The sequence below is a fragment of the Ranitomeya imitator genome, chromosome 8 (assembly GCF_032444005.1).
Source record: "Ranitomeya imitator isolate aRanImi1 chromosome 8, aRanImi1.pri, whole genome shotgun sequence".
NCBI lineage: Eukaryota > Metazoa > Chordata > Amphibia > Anura > Dendrobatidae > Ranitomeya > Ranitomeya imitator.
In genome coordinates this window covers 70,702,973-70,719,943 of record NC_091289.1, presented here as the reverse complement: position 1 = coordinate 70,719,943, position 16,971 = coordinate 70,702,973, and positions in this window count along the sequence as shown.

The window sequence follows — 16,971 nt, the reverse complement described above, 5'->3', positions numbered from 1 at the left end:
ATAACTTCCTAGCAAAAAAATTTTGTTTCCAAAATTGTGCTGATGTAAAGTAGACATGTGGGTAATGTTATTTATTAACTATTTTGTGTCACATAACTCTCTCGTTTAACAGAATAAAAATTCAAAATTTGAAAATTGCAAAATTTTCACCAAATTTCCATTTTTCTCACAAATAAACGCAAAAATTATCGACCAAAACTTACCACTAACATGAAGCCCAATACGTCACGAAAAACAATCTCAGAACCACTAGGATCCGTTGAAGCGTTCCTGAGTTATTACCTCATAAAGGGACACTGGTCAGAATTGCAAAAAACGGCCAGGTCATTAAGGTCAAAATAGGCTGGGTCATGAAGGGGTTAATCCCCTGTATAAGGCCGGGATCACACATGCGAGAAACACGTCCGTGTCTCGCATGTGAAATCCAAGCTCTGGCGCCGGCACTGTGGAGCGGAGCGTGCGGCCGCATAGCAACACATGGAGCCGCAAGCTCCGCTCTTGAGTGCCGGCGCCAGAGCTTGGATTTCACATGCGAGACACGGACGTGTTTCTCGCATGTGTGATCCAGGCCTAAGTAGGAGGCACAGACTCTGCTTATTACACACTTCCATAGTGAGGGAGTGGCGTTCTTTCTCTTTCTGAGCTGTTCTTTGTGTGCTGCTCATGTTTCTAGCCTTGTGGTGGAGGGATAGGCTCAGCGCTCAGGTTTCTGCTCTGCTCAGTCTCTGATCTGTGTGGAGGAGGGATGGAAAATGGTTATGCCAAACCCTGCACTGGGGGAAGGGAGGATGATTTGTTCCTGCTAAGGATTATTTTCTGGGTTTGCTGATGTTTCTAGATTATGCTATTTCTTTGTTTAAAATCTTATATGAAATATACAACATGTGATGTAATACATTGGAGGGGTAAAACGTAATTCTCATTCCCTGTAACACTTTTCTAATTTGGTGCAAGTACAGGGTCGGTCATTTATATGGATACACCTAAATAAAATGTGAAAGGTTGGTGATAGACTTTTGTCTTTGGGGTCATCTGAAGGCAATTGTCTATGCTGTGAAGATATGAGATGTGCAGAATCTGAGACAACGGATACTGGAAGCCTGTGCTAGCATTTCTCCTGCGGTGTTGCTATCAGTGTGTCAAGAGATGGAGAAGAGGGTTACATTGACAATCCAACACAATGGGAAGCACTTTGAACACATTTTATAAGTGGTCATAAACTTTTAAATAACTCATGAAAGAATAAAGTTACGTTAAAACCATGAAATTCTCCATAAATTTGATGTCACATTCCCATTGGAAAAAATAAAGTTGGATCCAAAATGGCCAACTTCAAAGTGGCCACCATGGTCACAACCTATCTTGAAAAAATTCCCCCATATACTAATGTGCCACAAACAGGAAGTTGATATCACCAACCACTCCCATTTTATTTAGGTGTATCCATATAAATGGCCCACCCTGTGCACCAGCAAAGTGAATGAGACTTCTGAAATCTCATGTACACGTTGCTTATTTTTACTTATAGATTTAAACCTTCAAATAATTTTTTTAAATCTGTTACAAGTGAATTCTGTCAGTGATTTCACAGTAACTTGCACCCATTCAAATGAATGAGAAAAAAACAATTAAAAGTGCATAAAAATGGACACAAAAACACACTTATTTGATGCAGCGTTTTTCCAACAGAAAAGTCTGCTGCCAATACTAAACATGTGCACAAAGCCGAAGGGTTAAGGTACCTTCACACATAACGATATTGTTAACGATATCGTTGCTATTTGTGACGTAGCAACGATATCGTTAATGAAATCGTTATGTGTGACAGCGACCAACGATCAGGCCCCTGCTGGGAGATCGTTGGTCGCTGAATAAAGTCCAGAACTTTATTTCGTCGCTGGACTCCCTGGAGACATCGCTGGATCGGCGTGTGTGACACCGATCCAGCGATGTCTTCACTGGTAACCAGGGTAAACATCGGGTAACTAAGCGCAGGGCCGCGCTTAGTAACCCGATGTTTACCCTGGTTACCATGCTAAAAGTAAAAAAAACAAACACTACATACTTACCTACAGCCGTCTGTCCTACAGCGCTGTGCTCTGCACTCCTCCTGTACTGGCTGTGAGCCGGAAAGCAGAGCGGTGACGTCACCGCTCTGCTTTCCGGCTCCCAGCCAGTACAGGAGGAGTGCAGAGAAGCAGAGCGCAGCGCTGGAGGACAGACGGCTGTAGGTAAGTATCTAGTGTTTGTTTTTTTTTACTTTTAGCATGGTAACCAGGGTAAACATCGGGTTACTAAGCGCGGCCCTGCGCTAAGTTACCCGATGTTTACCCTGGTTACCGGCATCGTTGGTCGCTGGAGAGCGGTCTGTGTGACAGCTCTCCAGCGACCAAACAGCGACGCTGCAGCGATCCGGATCGTTGTCGGTATCGCTGCAGCGTCGCTTAATGTGAAGGGGCCTTTAATGGAAGCAATGCGCCACACATTGCCTGCGAGTAATTGGCTGCATGTACATTACTGTTTGGCAGCACCCATGAGGGATTTGAGCTGCAGGGTGACCTGAGCCCCACATAAAGGCGGCCACATTACTCATTACTCCTAGCTTGGCTCTCTGTACTCTTGTATTCTTTGGAAGTAGGTGGGAATATATTTCCAATTTGATAATTGAAGGAACACTGTATATTATTTACTTCAAGAGTAAACTGTGTGTGATGTTATGTGCAACAGGATTCAATACATCGGAGTGTAATCTAAATCCAAATTTTACAGTCCAAATAGTCAAACCCGAGCGCTGGAAACCTTCAGGTCCCTCGACTAAATGTACAAATTTCTGAAAATACTCAGCTCTTCGTAATTGCTCACACAGCAGCGTTTCAACTCCATCCCTTAGATTATATTATGTTAGCAATATATATATATATATATATATATATATATAATCTATAAAACTTTTATTTTTATTAAAAACATTAGTGTTATTTATGTCTCAGTATTACCATTACAAAGAGCACAAATAACTGACCTGACACATTTCAGAATTTCACCATCTGATTGACAGATAGGTGTAAGTTTTATTTTCTTGCCTTAATAAGCGCCCTCTAGTGGCAGAGTGTAAGACCTGAGCATTTCTTGAGCCATTTTCTCTTTAATATGTTTTTTTTTTCTAAAAATCCAGTATAATTGATGAATAAGGAAATAGACTAGATATAAACAAGTCATAGAAAGTAAAGTGACCTGTAGTCAGTCTAAACTAATGATAGGTGTCACGATTCACACCGTGACCGTCACCCCCACATCAGGGATCAGGGTGACTTTAGGCCAACAGATGGCTATCACATGAGCAGGGGGGCTTATCTTAGTTATCCCTCCACTGCTACAATATGATGAAAAAAAACACACACAAGTCTATGGACCTCTTAGTTTTACAGCAGGGGCTTATTCTAGTCAGCCCACTGCTCTTCAATATACCACGAACTGCAGGGATTTATGTATATCCCGCTTTACAGTTCTTCTTGAACTTGCAGCTCTCTGGCACCCCCTTACCCTCAGGTCAGAGTAGGTACTGCACCTAGGGTAATTAGTCGCCAGAAAGGCTGTCTGCTATGTACTGGCTATTGGGCACACTGCAGCAACACAATATAACTACTCCCACTCAGGCAGGAACAATAATTATCAACGCTGCAGTCGCTACAACGACTCCCAAAGGCACAGCACACGGTATGCTACCACCAGCTTCGATTAAACGGGTCCAAAGCTAACCCAAAACAGTAGCGTAATTCCGTTCAGAAGGCTTAGGGTACGTTTTAGAGCAGGAAGAACGAAACTAGTAATTTATATATTTTACTCCGAAAGTTTAAGGCATATAAAGATGTTACAAAAGAGACAATTGTAAATATGTGCAAGGTAATTATAAAACAAAGGGATTAAATGAGAAAAGGTAAAACTCACATGTTCTCAGGTCATTTCAGGCAAAACCATGCTGATACGCAGTGCTCCCAAATATCCCAATGCATAGTACAGCTCCTCAGGCAAAAAAACTCAGACTCTGCAGACTGGATAAAGTGGAGTCACTTAAATAACCACAGCCTCGTGACCTCACAAAGGGGCTGGTTAATGATATTCAATGAGGTCAGAGATCTTTAGGTTCTCAGACCCTGGAGACAAAGAAATTCCTGACTGAGAAGGGAGGGGCCACAGGTGGCTTTGCAGGATTGGTCATCTGCAGTTTAAAGCCACACCCTGCTCACACACAAGCTTCAGGTTACCCAGTGTCTGCCATAGGGCTGGTTTGTAGTATTGGGGGGGGGAGGGGGAGAGGGGGGTTTACAGCTGCCATGTGTTTTTCAGGACCATGGTTAGAAGTGCAAAAATCCCTCAGCACGCCCACCCTATATGTGCTGGCAGAGAAACTAAAACTTATATTATACATTTTCCTCACAATAGGCCTATAGGTATAATATCTGTATGATCTGCTACATAAATATTACATATTAGGCCGGCGTCACACTAGAGTTTTACGGATGTATGAGAGGCGCAAAAACTACGCTTTGCACACGGATCAATGATTCTCTATGGGGCAGCTCCTATCTGCCGTATATTTTGCAGCCGTATTTTTCGAGAGTAGAAAATCACAGCATGCTGCGTTTGTCAGCGTATTGCGCAAAAAATCCACCAATGAAAGTCAATGGGGCGAGAGAAATACGGATTACACACAGCCAACAGTGTGACTTGTGAGAAATACACACCGGTGTTCTATAGAAAATCCGGTAATTCAGTGCGGTGTACAGTAAAATCACACTGACAGGTTTTATTAGAAAAGGTAAAATAAATGTCTACACATAGAATAGGTATGAGACACACACATATATATATATATATATATATATATATATATATATATCATACAGCGCTAGATTATTATTATTATTTTTTATTATGTGACCCCGGCCTATGGAGGAGGCACAGACTCTGCTTATTACACACTTCCATAGTGAGGGAGTGGCATTATCTTTGTGTGCTGCTCATGTTTCTAGCCTTGTGGTGGAGGGATAGGCTCAGGGCTCAGGCTTCTGCTCTGCTCAGTCCCTGATCTGTGTGGGGGAGGGGCGGCTCATTTCCTGTTATTTGCTCATGCAACACTCAGCACTGGGGGAAGGGAGGACGCCTCCTTGCTCATGTTATTCATCGTTTTCTCGCCCTGCTGCCATTTCTAGATCATTCTGTTTAGTCTTTTAGATTATTCTAATTCATTGTTAAAAAATCCTCTAGTGGTGGAATCAAATTCTGTAATAAATTCACAGTCACATCCTTTAAGGCAGGTAGATTTCCAGATTGCAGTCACTGCAAATAATGCTGAAGTAAGAGAATGACATGTCTGTACTGCGCTGCATAATATGTTGGCGCTATTTATTCTAAATGTCTAGAAAATTCTGCTCTCCTATTAACCTGTGAAGAAATATAGGGATAAGATACGGTGTTTTATTTGCCCACACAGCAGCGTTTCAGCTCCAATTGTTTTAGCTCCATCAAGGTTCACAGGGGGTTGAGCTGAAACATTACTTTGCGTGAACAAATTTAACATCCTATTTTTTAACGATTAATTAGAATGCTGCCCCTTGTTTTAGACTTAGAGATTTTAAAATATACATAACAAATTAACACATTTTTTGCTGTTTATATTATGTTGGAAATATATTTCTATGTCAGTTAACCCCTTTCTGCCATTAGACGTACTATTCCGTCCATGTGGGGTGGGCCCTGCTTCCCAAGGACGGAATAGTATGTTATAGGCGATCGGCCACGCTCACGGGGGGAGAGCAGCCGATCGCGGCCGGGTGTCAGCTGCTTATCGTAGCTGACATCCGGCACTATGTGCCAGGAGTGGTCACGGACCGCCCCCGGCACATTAACCCCCGGAAAACCACGATCAAACATGATCGCGATGTGCCGGCGGTGCAGGGAAGCATCGCGCAGGGAGGGGGCTCCCTGCGGGCTTCCCTGAGACCCCCGCAGCAACGCGATGTGATCGCGTTGCTCCGGGGGTCTCCTACCTTCCTCCCTGCAGCAAGTCCCGGATCCAAGATGGCCGCGGATCCGGGTCCAACAGGGAGGGAGGTGCCTTACCAAATGCCTGCTCAGAGCAGGCACTTGGTAACGCGCAGCGCTCTGAGACAGATCGGTGATCTGTCAGAGTGCTGTGCAAACTGGCAGATCACTGATCTGTATTGTCCCCCCCTGGGACAAAGTAAAAAAGTTAAAAAAAATTTTTTTACAAGTGTGTAAAAAAAAAAAAATCCTAAATAATGAAAAAAAAAAATATTATTTCCATAAATACATTTCTTTATCTAAATAATAAAAAAAAAACAATAAAAGTACACATATTTAGTATTGCCGCGTCCGTAACGACCCGACCTATAAAACTGTCCCACTAGTTAACCCCTTCAGTAAACACCGTAAGAAAAAAAAAAAACCGAGACAAAAAACAACGCTTTATTATCATACCGCCGAACAAAAAGTGGAATAACACGCAATCAAAAAGACGGATATAAATAACCATGGTACCGCTGAAAGCGTCATCTTGTCCCGCAAAAAACGAGCTGCCATACAGCAAAATCAGCAAAAACATAAAAAAGTTATAGTCCTCAGAATAAAGCGATGCAAAAATAATTATTTTTTCTATAAAATAGTTTTTATCGTATAAAAGCGCCAAAACATAAAAAAAAAGATATAAATGAGGTGTCCCTGTAATCGTACTGACCTGAAGAATAAAACTGCTTTATCAATTTTACCAAACGCGGAACGGTATAAATGCCTCCCCCAAAAGAAATTCATGAATAGCTGGTTTTTGGTAATTCTGCCTCACAAAAATCGGAATAAAAAGCGATCAAAAAATGTCACGTGCCCGAAAATGTTACCAATAAAAACGACAACTCGTCCCGCAAAAAACAAGACCTCACATGATTCTGTGGACTCAAATATGGAAAAATTATAGCTCTCAAAATGTGGTAATGCAAAAAATATTTTTTGCAATAAAAAGTGTCTTTCAGTGTGTGACGGCTGCCAATCATAAAAACCTGCTAAAAAAACCCGCTATAAAAGTAAATCAAGCCCCCCTTCATCACCCCCTTAGTTAGGGAAAAATAAAAAAATTTAAAAAATGTATTTCTTTCCATTTTCCCATTAGGGTTAGGGCTAGGGTTAGGGCTAGGGTTAGGGCTAGGGTTAGGGTTAGGGTTAGGGCTAGGGTTAGGGTTAGGATTAGGGCTAGGGTTAGGGTTAGAGTTAGGGCTAGGGTTAGGGCTAGGGCTAGGGTTAGGGTTAGGGCTAGGGCTAGGGCTAGGGTTAGGGCTAGGGTTAGGGCTAGGGTTAGGGCTAGGGTTATGGTTAGGGCTAGGGTTAGGGCTAGGGTTAAGGCTAGGGTTAAGGCTACAGTTAGGGTTGGGGCTAAAGTTAGGGTTAGGGTTTGGATTACATTTGCGGTTGGGAATAGGGTTGGGATTAGGGTTAGGGGTGTGTCTGGGTTAGAGGTGTGGTTAGGGTTACCGTTGGAATTAGGGTTAGGGGTGTGTTTGGATTAGGGTTTCAGTTATAATTGGGGGGTTTCCACTGTTTAGACACATCAGGGGCTCTCCAAACGCGACATGGCGTCCGATCTCAATTCCAGCCAATTCTGCGTTGAAAAAGTAAAACAGTGCTCCTTCCCTTCCGAGCTCTCACGTGTGTCCAAACAGGAGTATACCCCAACATATGGGGTATCAGCGTACTCAGGACAAATTGGACAACAACTTTTGGGGTCCAATTTCTCCTGTTACCCTTGGGAAAATACAAAACTGGGGGCTAAAAAATAATTTTTGTGGGAAAAAAAAGATTTTTTATTTTCACGGCTCTGCGTTATAAACTGTAGTGAAACACTTGGGGGCTCAAAGTTCTCACAACACATCTAGATAAGTTCGTGGGGGGGTCTAGTTTCCAATATGGGGTCACTTGTGGGGGGTTTCTACTGTTTAGGTACATTAGGGGCTCTGCAAACGCAATGTGACGCCTGCAGACCATTCTATCTAAGTCTGCATACCAAATGGCGCTCCTTCCCTTCCGAGCCCTCCCATGCGCCCAAACGGTGGTTCCCCCCTCCACATATGGGGCATCGGCGCACTCAGGACAAATTGGAGAACAACTTTTGGGGTCCAATTTCTCCTGTTACCCTCGAAAAAATACAAAACTGGGGGCTAAAAAATAATTTTGGGGGTAATTTTTTTATTTATTTTCACGGCTTTGCGTTAGAAACTGTAGTGAAACACTTGGGGGCTCAAAGTTCTCTCAACACATCTAGATAAGTTCCTTGGGGGGTCTAGTTTCCAATATCGGGTAACTTGTGGGGGGTTTCTACTGTTTAGGTACATTAGGGGCTCTGCAAACGCAATGTGACGCCTGCAGACCATTCCATCTAAGTCTGTATTCCAAATGGCGCTCCTTCCCTTCCGAGCCCTCCCATGCGCCCAAACGGTGGTTCCCCCCCACATATGGGGTATCAGCGCACTCAGGACAAATTGCACAACAACTTTTGGGGTCCAATTTCTCCTGTTACCCTCGGGAAAATACAAAACTGGCGACTAAAAAATAATTTTTGTGGGAAAAAAGTTTTGTTTTATTTTTACGGCTCTGCATTATAAACTTCTGTGAAGCTCTTGGTGGGTCAAAGTGCTCACCACACATCTAGATAAGTTCCTTAGGGGGTCTACTTTCCAAAATGGTGTCACTTGTGGGGGGTTTCAATGTTTAGGCACATCAGTGGCTCTCCAAACGCAACATGGCGTCTCATCTCAATTCCTGTGAATTTTGCATTGAAAAGTCAAACGGCGCTCCTTCCCTTCCGGGCTCTCCCATGCGCCCAAACAGTGGTTTACCCCCACATATGGGGTATCAGAGTACTCAGGACAAATTGTGCAACAACTTTTTGGTTCCAATTTTTTCTCTTACCATTGGGAAAATAAAAAATTTGGGGCGAAAAGATAATTTTTGTGAAAAAAAAAATGATATTTTATTTTTGCGGTTCTGCATTATAAACTTCTGTGAAGCACTTGGTGGGTCAAAGTGCTCACCACACCTCTAGATAAGTTCCTTAGGGGGTCTACTTTCCAAAATGGTGTCACTTGTGGGGGGTTTCAATGTTTAGGCACATCAGTGGCTCTCCAAAAGCAACATGGCGTCCCATCTCAATTCCAGTCAATTTTGCATTAAAAAGTCAAATGGCGCTCCTTCGCTTCCAAGCTCTGTCATGCGCCCAAACAGTGGTTTACCTCCACTTATGGGGTATCGGCGTACTTAGGACAAATTCTACAACAAGGTTTGGGGTCCATTTTCTCCTGTAACATTTGGTAAAATAAAACAAATTGGAGCTGAAGTAATTTTTTTGTGAAAAAAAGTTAAATGTTAATTATATTTAAACATTCCAAAAATTCCTGTGAAATACCTGAAGGGTTAATAAACTTCTTGAATGTGGTTTTGAGAACCTTGAGGGGTGCAGTTTTTAGAATGGTGTCACACTTGGGTATTTTCTATCATATAGACCCCTAAAAATGACTTCAAATGAGATGTGGTCCCTAAAATAAAATGAAATGGTGTTGTAAAAATGAGAAATTGCTGGTCAACTTTTAACCCTTATAACTCCCTAACAAAAAAAAATTTTGGTTCCAAAATTGTGCTGATGTAAAGTAGACATGTGGGAAATGTTACTTATTAAGTATTTTGTGTGACATATCTCTGTGATTTAATTGCATAAAAATTCAAAGTTGGAAAATTGCGAAATTTTCAAAATTTTCGCCATATTTCCATTTTTTTCACAAATAAACACAGGTAATATCAAAGAAATTTTACCACTATCATGAAGTACAATATGTCACGAGAAAACAGTGTCAGAATTACCGGGATCCGTTGAAGTGTTCCAGAGTTATAACCTCATAAAGGGACAGTGGTCAGAATTGTAAAAATTGGCCCGGTCCATAACGTGCAAACCACCCTTGGGGGTAAAGGGGTTAAAAAACAACTATTTTTATTACAAACATTAGTGTTATTTATGGTATAAGTATTATCACTAAAAAAAAGTACAAATAACTGACCTGACGCATTTCAGGATTTCAGCAATTAATTAGTATATAGGTGGAAGATTTATTTTCTTTTCTTAATAAGCGCCCTCTAGTGGCAGAGTGTAAGACCTGAGCATTTCTGGAGCCATCTTCTCTTTGTTATTATTTTTTTCTGTAAAACGCCAATATATTTAATGTTCAGTGAAATATTGTAGCGTAGTGACCTGCAGTCAGTCTAAACTAATGATAGGCCTATAGGTATAATACAGGTGCTTCTCACAAAATTAGAATATCAAAAATGTTATTTATTTAAATTCTTCAATACAAAAAATTAAACTCATATATAAAGTCATTACAAACAGAGTGATTTATTGTAAGTGTTAATTTCTGTTAATGTTGATGATTATGGCTTACAGCCCACTCTCCCCTGTCCCACAAGCTCGCTGCCTCGGGGTAATCCTTGACGCTGATCTCTCCTTCAAACAACATATCCAAGCCCTTTCCACTTCCTGCCGCTTTTAACTCAAAAATATTTCACGAATCCGTTCATTCCTCAACCATGAATCTGCAAAAACTCTAGTCCATGCCCTTATCATCTCTCGCCTTGACTACTGCAACCTCCTGCTCTGTGGCCTCCCCTCTAACACTCTCGCACCCCTCCAATCTATTCTAAACTCTGCTGCCCGACTAATCCACCTGTCCCCCCGCTATTCCCTGGCCTCTCCCCTCTGTCAATCCCTTCACTGGCTCCCCATTGCCCAGAGACTCCACTACAAAACCCTAACCATGACGTACAAAGCCATCCACAACCTGTCTCCTCCATACATCTGTGACCTCGTCTCCCGGTACTTACCTACCCGCAACCTCCGATCCTCACAAGATTTCCTACTCTACTCCCCTCTTATCTCCTCTTCCCACAATCGTATACAAGATTTCTCTCGCGTATCACCCCTACTCTGGAACCCTGTACCACAACACATCAGACTCTCGCCTACCATCGAAACCTTCAAAAAGAGCCTGAAGACCCACCTCTTCCGGCAAGCCTACAACCTGCAGTAACCACCGATCGACCAAACCGCTGCATGACCATCTCTACCCTCACCTACTGTATTCTCACCCATCCCTTGTAGATTGTGAGCCTTCGCGGGCAGGGTCCTCATTCCTCCTGTACCAGTTATGACTTGTGTTATGGCTGGCAATCAGGCAACACAGCGTGCAGTAATCAGCGCACATACAGAGATCTGGCAATAACCAAAAACAATAGGACAAGCTCTGAGACGTGGAATCTCTGTAGACTGCAGTACCTGATCTATCCTCACACAACTATAAGCAGCAGTGGATTGCGCCTATAACTACCTATGCAACTCGGCACTGCCTGAGGAGCTGACTAGCCTGAAGATAGAAATACAAGCCTGACTTACCTCAGAGAAATACCCCAAAGGAATAGGCAGCCCCCCACATATAATGACTGTTAGCAAGATGAAAAGACAAACGTAGGAATGAAATAGATTCAGCAAAGTGAGGCCCGATATTCTAGACAGAGCGAGGATAGCAAAGAGAACTATGCAGTCTACAAAAAACCCTAAAACGAAAACCACGCAAAGGGGCAAAAAGACCCACCGTGCCGAACTAACAGCACGGCGGTGCACCCCTTTGCTTCTCAGAGCTTCCAGCAAAAGTTAATAGCAAGCTGGACAGAAAAAACAGAAAACAAACTAGAAGCACTTATCTAGCAGAGCAGCAGGCCCAAGGAAAGATGCAGTAGCTCAGATCCAACACTGGAACATTGACAAGGAGCAGGGAAGACAGACTCAGGTGGAGCTAAATAGCAAGGCAGCCAACGAGCTCACCAAAACACCTGAGGGAGGAAGCCCAGAGACTGCAATACCACTTGTGACCACAGAAGTGAACTCAGCCACAGAATTCACAACAGTACCCCCCCCTTGAGGAGGGGTCACCGAACCCTCACCAGAACCCCCAGGCCGACCAGGATGAGCCACATGAAAGGCACGAACAAGATCTGGGGCATGGACATCAGAGGCAAAAACCCAGGAATTATCTTCCTGAGCATAACCCTTCCATTTGACCAGATACTGGAGTTTCCGTCTAGAGACACGAGAATCCAAAATCTTCTCCACAATATACTCCAATTCCCCCTCCACCAAAACAGGGGCAGGAGGCTCCACAGATGGAACCATAGGTGCCACGTATCTCCTCAACAACGACCTATGGAATACATTATGTATGGAAAAGGAGTCTGGGAGGGTCAGACGAAAAGACACCGGATTGAGAATCTCAGAAATCCTATACGGACCAATAAAACGAGGTTTAAATTTAGGAGAGGAAACCTTCATAGGAATATGACGAGAAGATAACCAAACCAGATCCCCAACACGAAGTCGGGGTCCCACACGGCGTCTGCGATTAGCGAAAAGCTGAGCCTTCTCCTGGGACAAGGTCAAATTGTCCACCACCTGAGTCCAGATCTGCTGCAACCTGTCCACCACAGAATCCACACCAGGACAGTCCGAAGACTCAACCTGTCCTGAAGAGAAACGAGGATGGAACCCAGAATTGCAGAAAAATGGAGAGACCAAGGTAGCCGAGCTGGCCCGATTATTAAGGGGCGAACTCAGCCAACGGCAAAAATGACACCCAATCATCCTGGTCAGCGGAAACAAAACATCTCAGATATGTTTCCAAGGTCTGATTGGTTCGTTCGGTCTGGCCATTAGTCTGAGGATGGAAGGCCGAGGAGAAAGATAGGTCAATGCCCATCCTACCACAAAAGGCTCGCCAGAACCTCGAGACAAACTGGGAACCTCTGTCAGAAACAATATTCTCAGGAATGCCATGTAAACGAACCACATGCTGGAAGAACAAAGGCACCAAATCAGAGGAGGAAGGCAATTTAACCAAGGGCACCAGATGGACCATTTTAGAAAAGCGATCACAGACCACCCAAATGACCGACATTTTTTGAGAAACGGGAAGGTCAGAAATGAAATCCATCGAAATATGTGTCCAAGGCCTCTTCGGGACCGGCAAGGGCAAAAGCAACCCACTGGCACGTGAACAGCAGGGCTTAGCCCTAGCACAAATTCCACAGGACTGCACAAAAGCACGCACATCCCGTGACAGAGATGGCCACCAGAAGGATCTAGCAACCAACTCCCTGGTACCAAAGATTCCTGGATGACCGGCCAGCACCGAACAATGAAGTTCAGAGATAACTTTACTAGTCCACCTATCAGGGACGAACAGTTTCTCGGCCGGACAACGATCAGGTTTATTAGCCTGAAATTTCTGCAACACTCTCCGCAAATCAGGGGAGATGGCAGACACAATGACTCCTTCCTTGAGGATACTCGCCGGCTCAGATAACCCCGGAGAGTCGGGCACAAAACTCCTAGACAGAGCATCCGCCTTCACATTTTTAGAGCCCGGAAGGTATGAAACCACAAAATCAAAACGAGCAAAAAATAACGACCAACGGGCCTGTCTAGGATTCAAGCGCTTGGCAGACTCAAGATAAGTAAGGTTCTTATGATCAGTCAAAACCACCACGCGATGCTTAGCACCCTCCAGCCAATGACGCCACTCCTCGAATGCCCACTTCATGGCCAGCAACTCTCGGTTGCCCACATCATAATTACGCTCAGCAGCAGAAAATTTCCTGGAAAAGAAAGCACATGGTTTGAACACTGAGCAACCAGAACCTCTCTGTGACAAAACCGCCCCTGCACCAATCTCAGAAGCATCAACCTCGACCTGGAACGGAAGAGAAACATCAGGTTGACACAACACAGGGGCACAGCAAAAACGACGCTTCAACTCCTGAAAAGCTTCCACGGCAGCAGAAGACCAATTAACCAAATCAGCACCCTTCTTGGTCAAATCGGTCAATGGTCTGGCAATGCTAGAAAAATTACAGATGAAGCGACGATAAAAATTAGCAAAGCCCAGGAATTTCTGCAGACTTTTTAGAGATGTCGGCTGAGTCCAATCCTGGATGGCCTGAACCTTAACCGGATCCATCTCGATAGTAGAAGGGGAAAAGATGAACCCCAAAAATGAAACTTTCTGCACACCGAAGAGACACTTTGATCCCTTCACGAACAAGGAATTAGCACGCAGTACCTGGAAAACCATTCTGACTTGCTTCACATGAGACTCCCAATCATCTGAGAAGATCAAAATGTCATCCAAGTAAACAATCAAGAATTTATCCAGATACTCACGGAAAATGTCATGCATAAAAGACTGAAAAACAGATGGAGCATTGGCAAGTCCGAACGGCATCACCAGATACTCAAAATGACCCTCGGGCGTATTAAATGCCGTTTTCCATTCATCTCCTTGCCTGATTCTCACCAGATTATACGCACCACGAAGATCTATCTTGGTGAACCAACTAGCCCCCTTAATCCGAGCAAACAAGTCAGAAATCAATGGCAAGGGATACTGAAACTTAACAGTGATCTTATTAAGAAGGCGGTAATCAATACACGGTCTTAGCGAACCATCCTTCTTGGCTACAAAAAAGAACCCTGCTCCCAATGGTGACGACGATGGGCGAATATGTCCCTTCTCCAGGGACTCCTTCACATAACTGCGCATAGCGGTGTGTTCAGGTACGGACAAATTAAATAAACGACCCTTAGGGAATTTACTACCAGGAATCAAATCGATAGCACAATCACAATTCCTATGCGGAGGTAGGGCATCAGACTTGGACTCTTCAAATACATCCTGAAAGTCAGACAAGAACTCTGGGATGTCAGAAGGAATGGATGACGAAATAGACAAAAATGGAACATCACCATGTACTCCCTGACAACCCCAGCTGGTTACCGACATAGAGTTCCAATCCAATACTGGATTATGGGTTTGTAGCCATGGCAACCCCAACACGACCACATCATGCAAATTATGCAGTACCAGAAAGCGAATAACTTCCTGATGTGCAGGAGCCATGCACATGGTCAGCTGGGCCCAGTACTGAGGCTTATTCTTGGCCAAAGGTGTAGCATCAATTCCTCTCAACGGAATAGGACACCGCAAAGGCTCCAAGAAAAATCCACAACGTTTAGCATAATCCAAATCCATCAGATTCAGGGCAGCGCCTGAATCCACAAACGCCATGACAGAATACGATGACAAAGAGCACATTAAGGTAATGGACAAAAGGAATTTGGACTGTACAGTACCAATAACGGCAGAGCTATCGAACCGCCTAGTGCGTTTAGGACAATTAGAAATAGCATGAGTAGAATCACCACAATAGAAACACAGTCTGTTCAGACGTCTGTGTTCTTGCCGTTCTACTTTAGTCATAGTCCTGTCGCACTGCATAGGCTCAGGTTTACTCTCAGACAATACCGCCAGATGGTGCACAGATTTACGCTCGCGCAAGCGACGACCGATCTGAATGGCCAAGGACATGGACTCATTCAAACCAGCAGGCATAGGAAATCCCACCATTACATCCTTAAGAGCTTCAGAGAGACCCTTTCTGAACAAAGCCGCTAGTGCAGATTCATTCCACAGAGTGAGTACTGACCACTTTCTAAATTTCTGACAATATACTTCTATATCATCCTGACCCTGGCATAAAGCCAGCAGATTTTTCTCAGCCTGATCCACTGAATTAGGCTCATCGTAAAGCAATCCGAGCGCCAGGAAAAACGCATCGACACTACTCAATGCAGGGTCTCCTGGCGCAAGAGAAAACGCCCAGTCCTGTGGGTCGCCGCGCAAAAAAGAAATAATAATCAAAACCTGTTGAATAGGATTACCAGAAGAATGAGGTTTCAAGGCCAAAAATAGCTTACAATTATTTCTGAAGCTCAGGAACTTAGTTCTGTCACCAAAAAACAAATCAGGAATCGGAATTCTTGGTTCTAGCATCGATTTCTGATCAATAGTATCTTGAATCTTTTGTACATTTACAACGAGATTATCCATTGAGGAGCACAGAGCCTGAATATCCATGTCCACAGCTGTGTCCTGAAGCACTCTAATGTCTAGGGGAAAAAAAAGACTGAAGACAGAGCTAAGAAAAAAAAATGATGTCAGGATTTCTTTTTTCCCTCTATTGGGAATCATTGGTGTGGCTCCTTGTACTGTTATGGCTGGCAATCAGGCAACACAGCGTGCAGTAATCAGCGCACATACAGAGATCTGGCAATAACCAAAAACAATAGGACAAGCTCTGAGACGTGGAATCTCTGTAGACTGCAGTACCTGATCTATCCTCACACAACTATAAGCAGCAGTGGATTGCGCCTATAACTACCTATGCAACTCGGCACTGCCTGAGGACCTGACTAGCCTGAAGATAGAAATACAAGCCTGACTTACCTCAGAGAAATACCCCAAAGGAATAGGCAGCCCCCCACATATAATGACTGTTAGCAAGATGAAAAGACAAACGTAGGAATGAAATAGATTCAGCAAAGTGAGGCCCAATATTCTAGACAGAGCGAGGATAGCAAAGAGAACTATGCAGTCTACAAAAAACCCTAAAACGAAAACCACGCAAAGGGGCAAAAAGACCCACCGTGCCGAACTAACAGCACGGCGGTGCACCCCTTTGCTTCTCAGAGCTTCCAGCAAAAGTTAATAGCAAGCTGGACAGAAAAAACAGAAAACAAACTAGAAGCACTTATCTAGCAGAGCAGCAGGCCCAAGGAAAGATGCAGTAGCTCAGATCCAACACTGGAACATTGACAAGGAGCAAGGAAGACAGACTCAGGTGGAGCTAAATAGCAAGGCAGCCAACGAGCTCACCAAAACACCTGAGGGAGGAAGCCCAGAGACTGCAATACCACTTGTGACCACAGAAGTGAACTCAGCCACAGAATTCACAACAGACTTGTATTGTTTA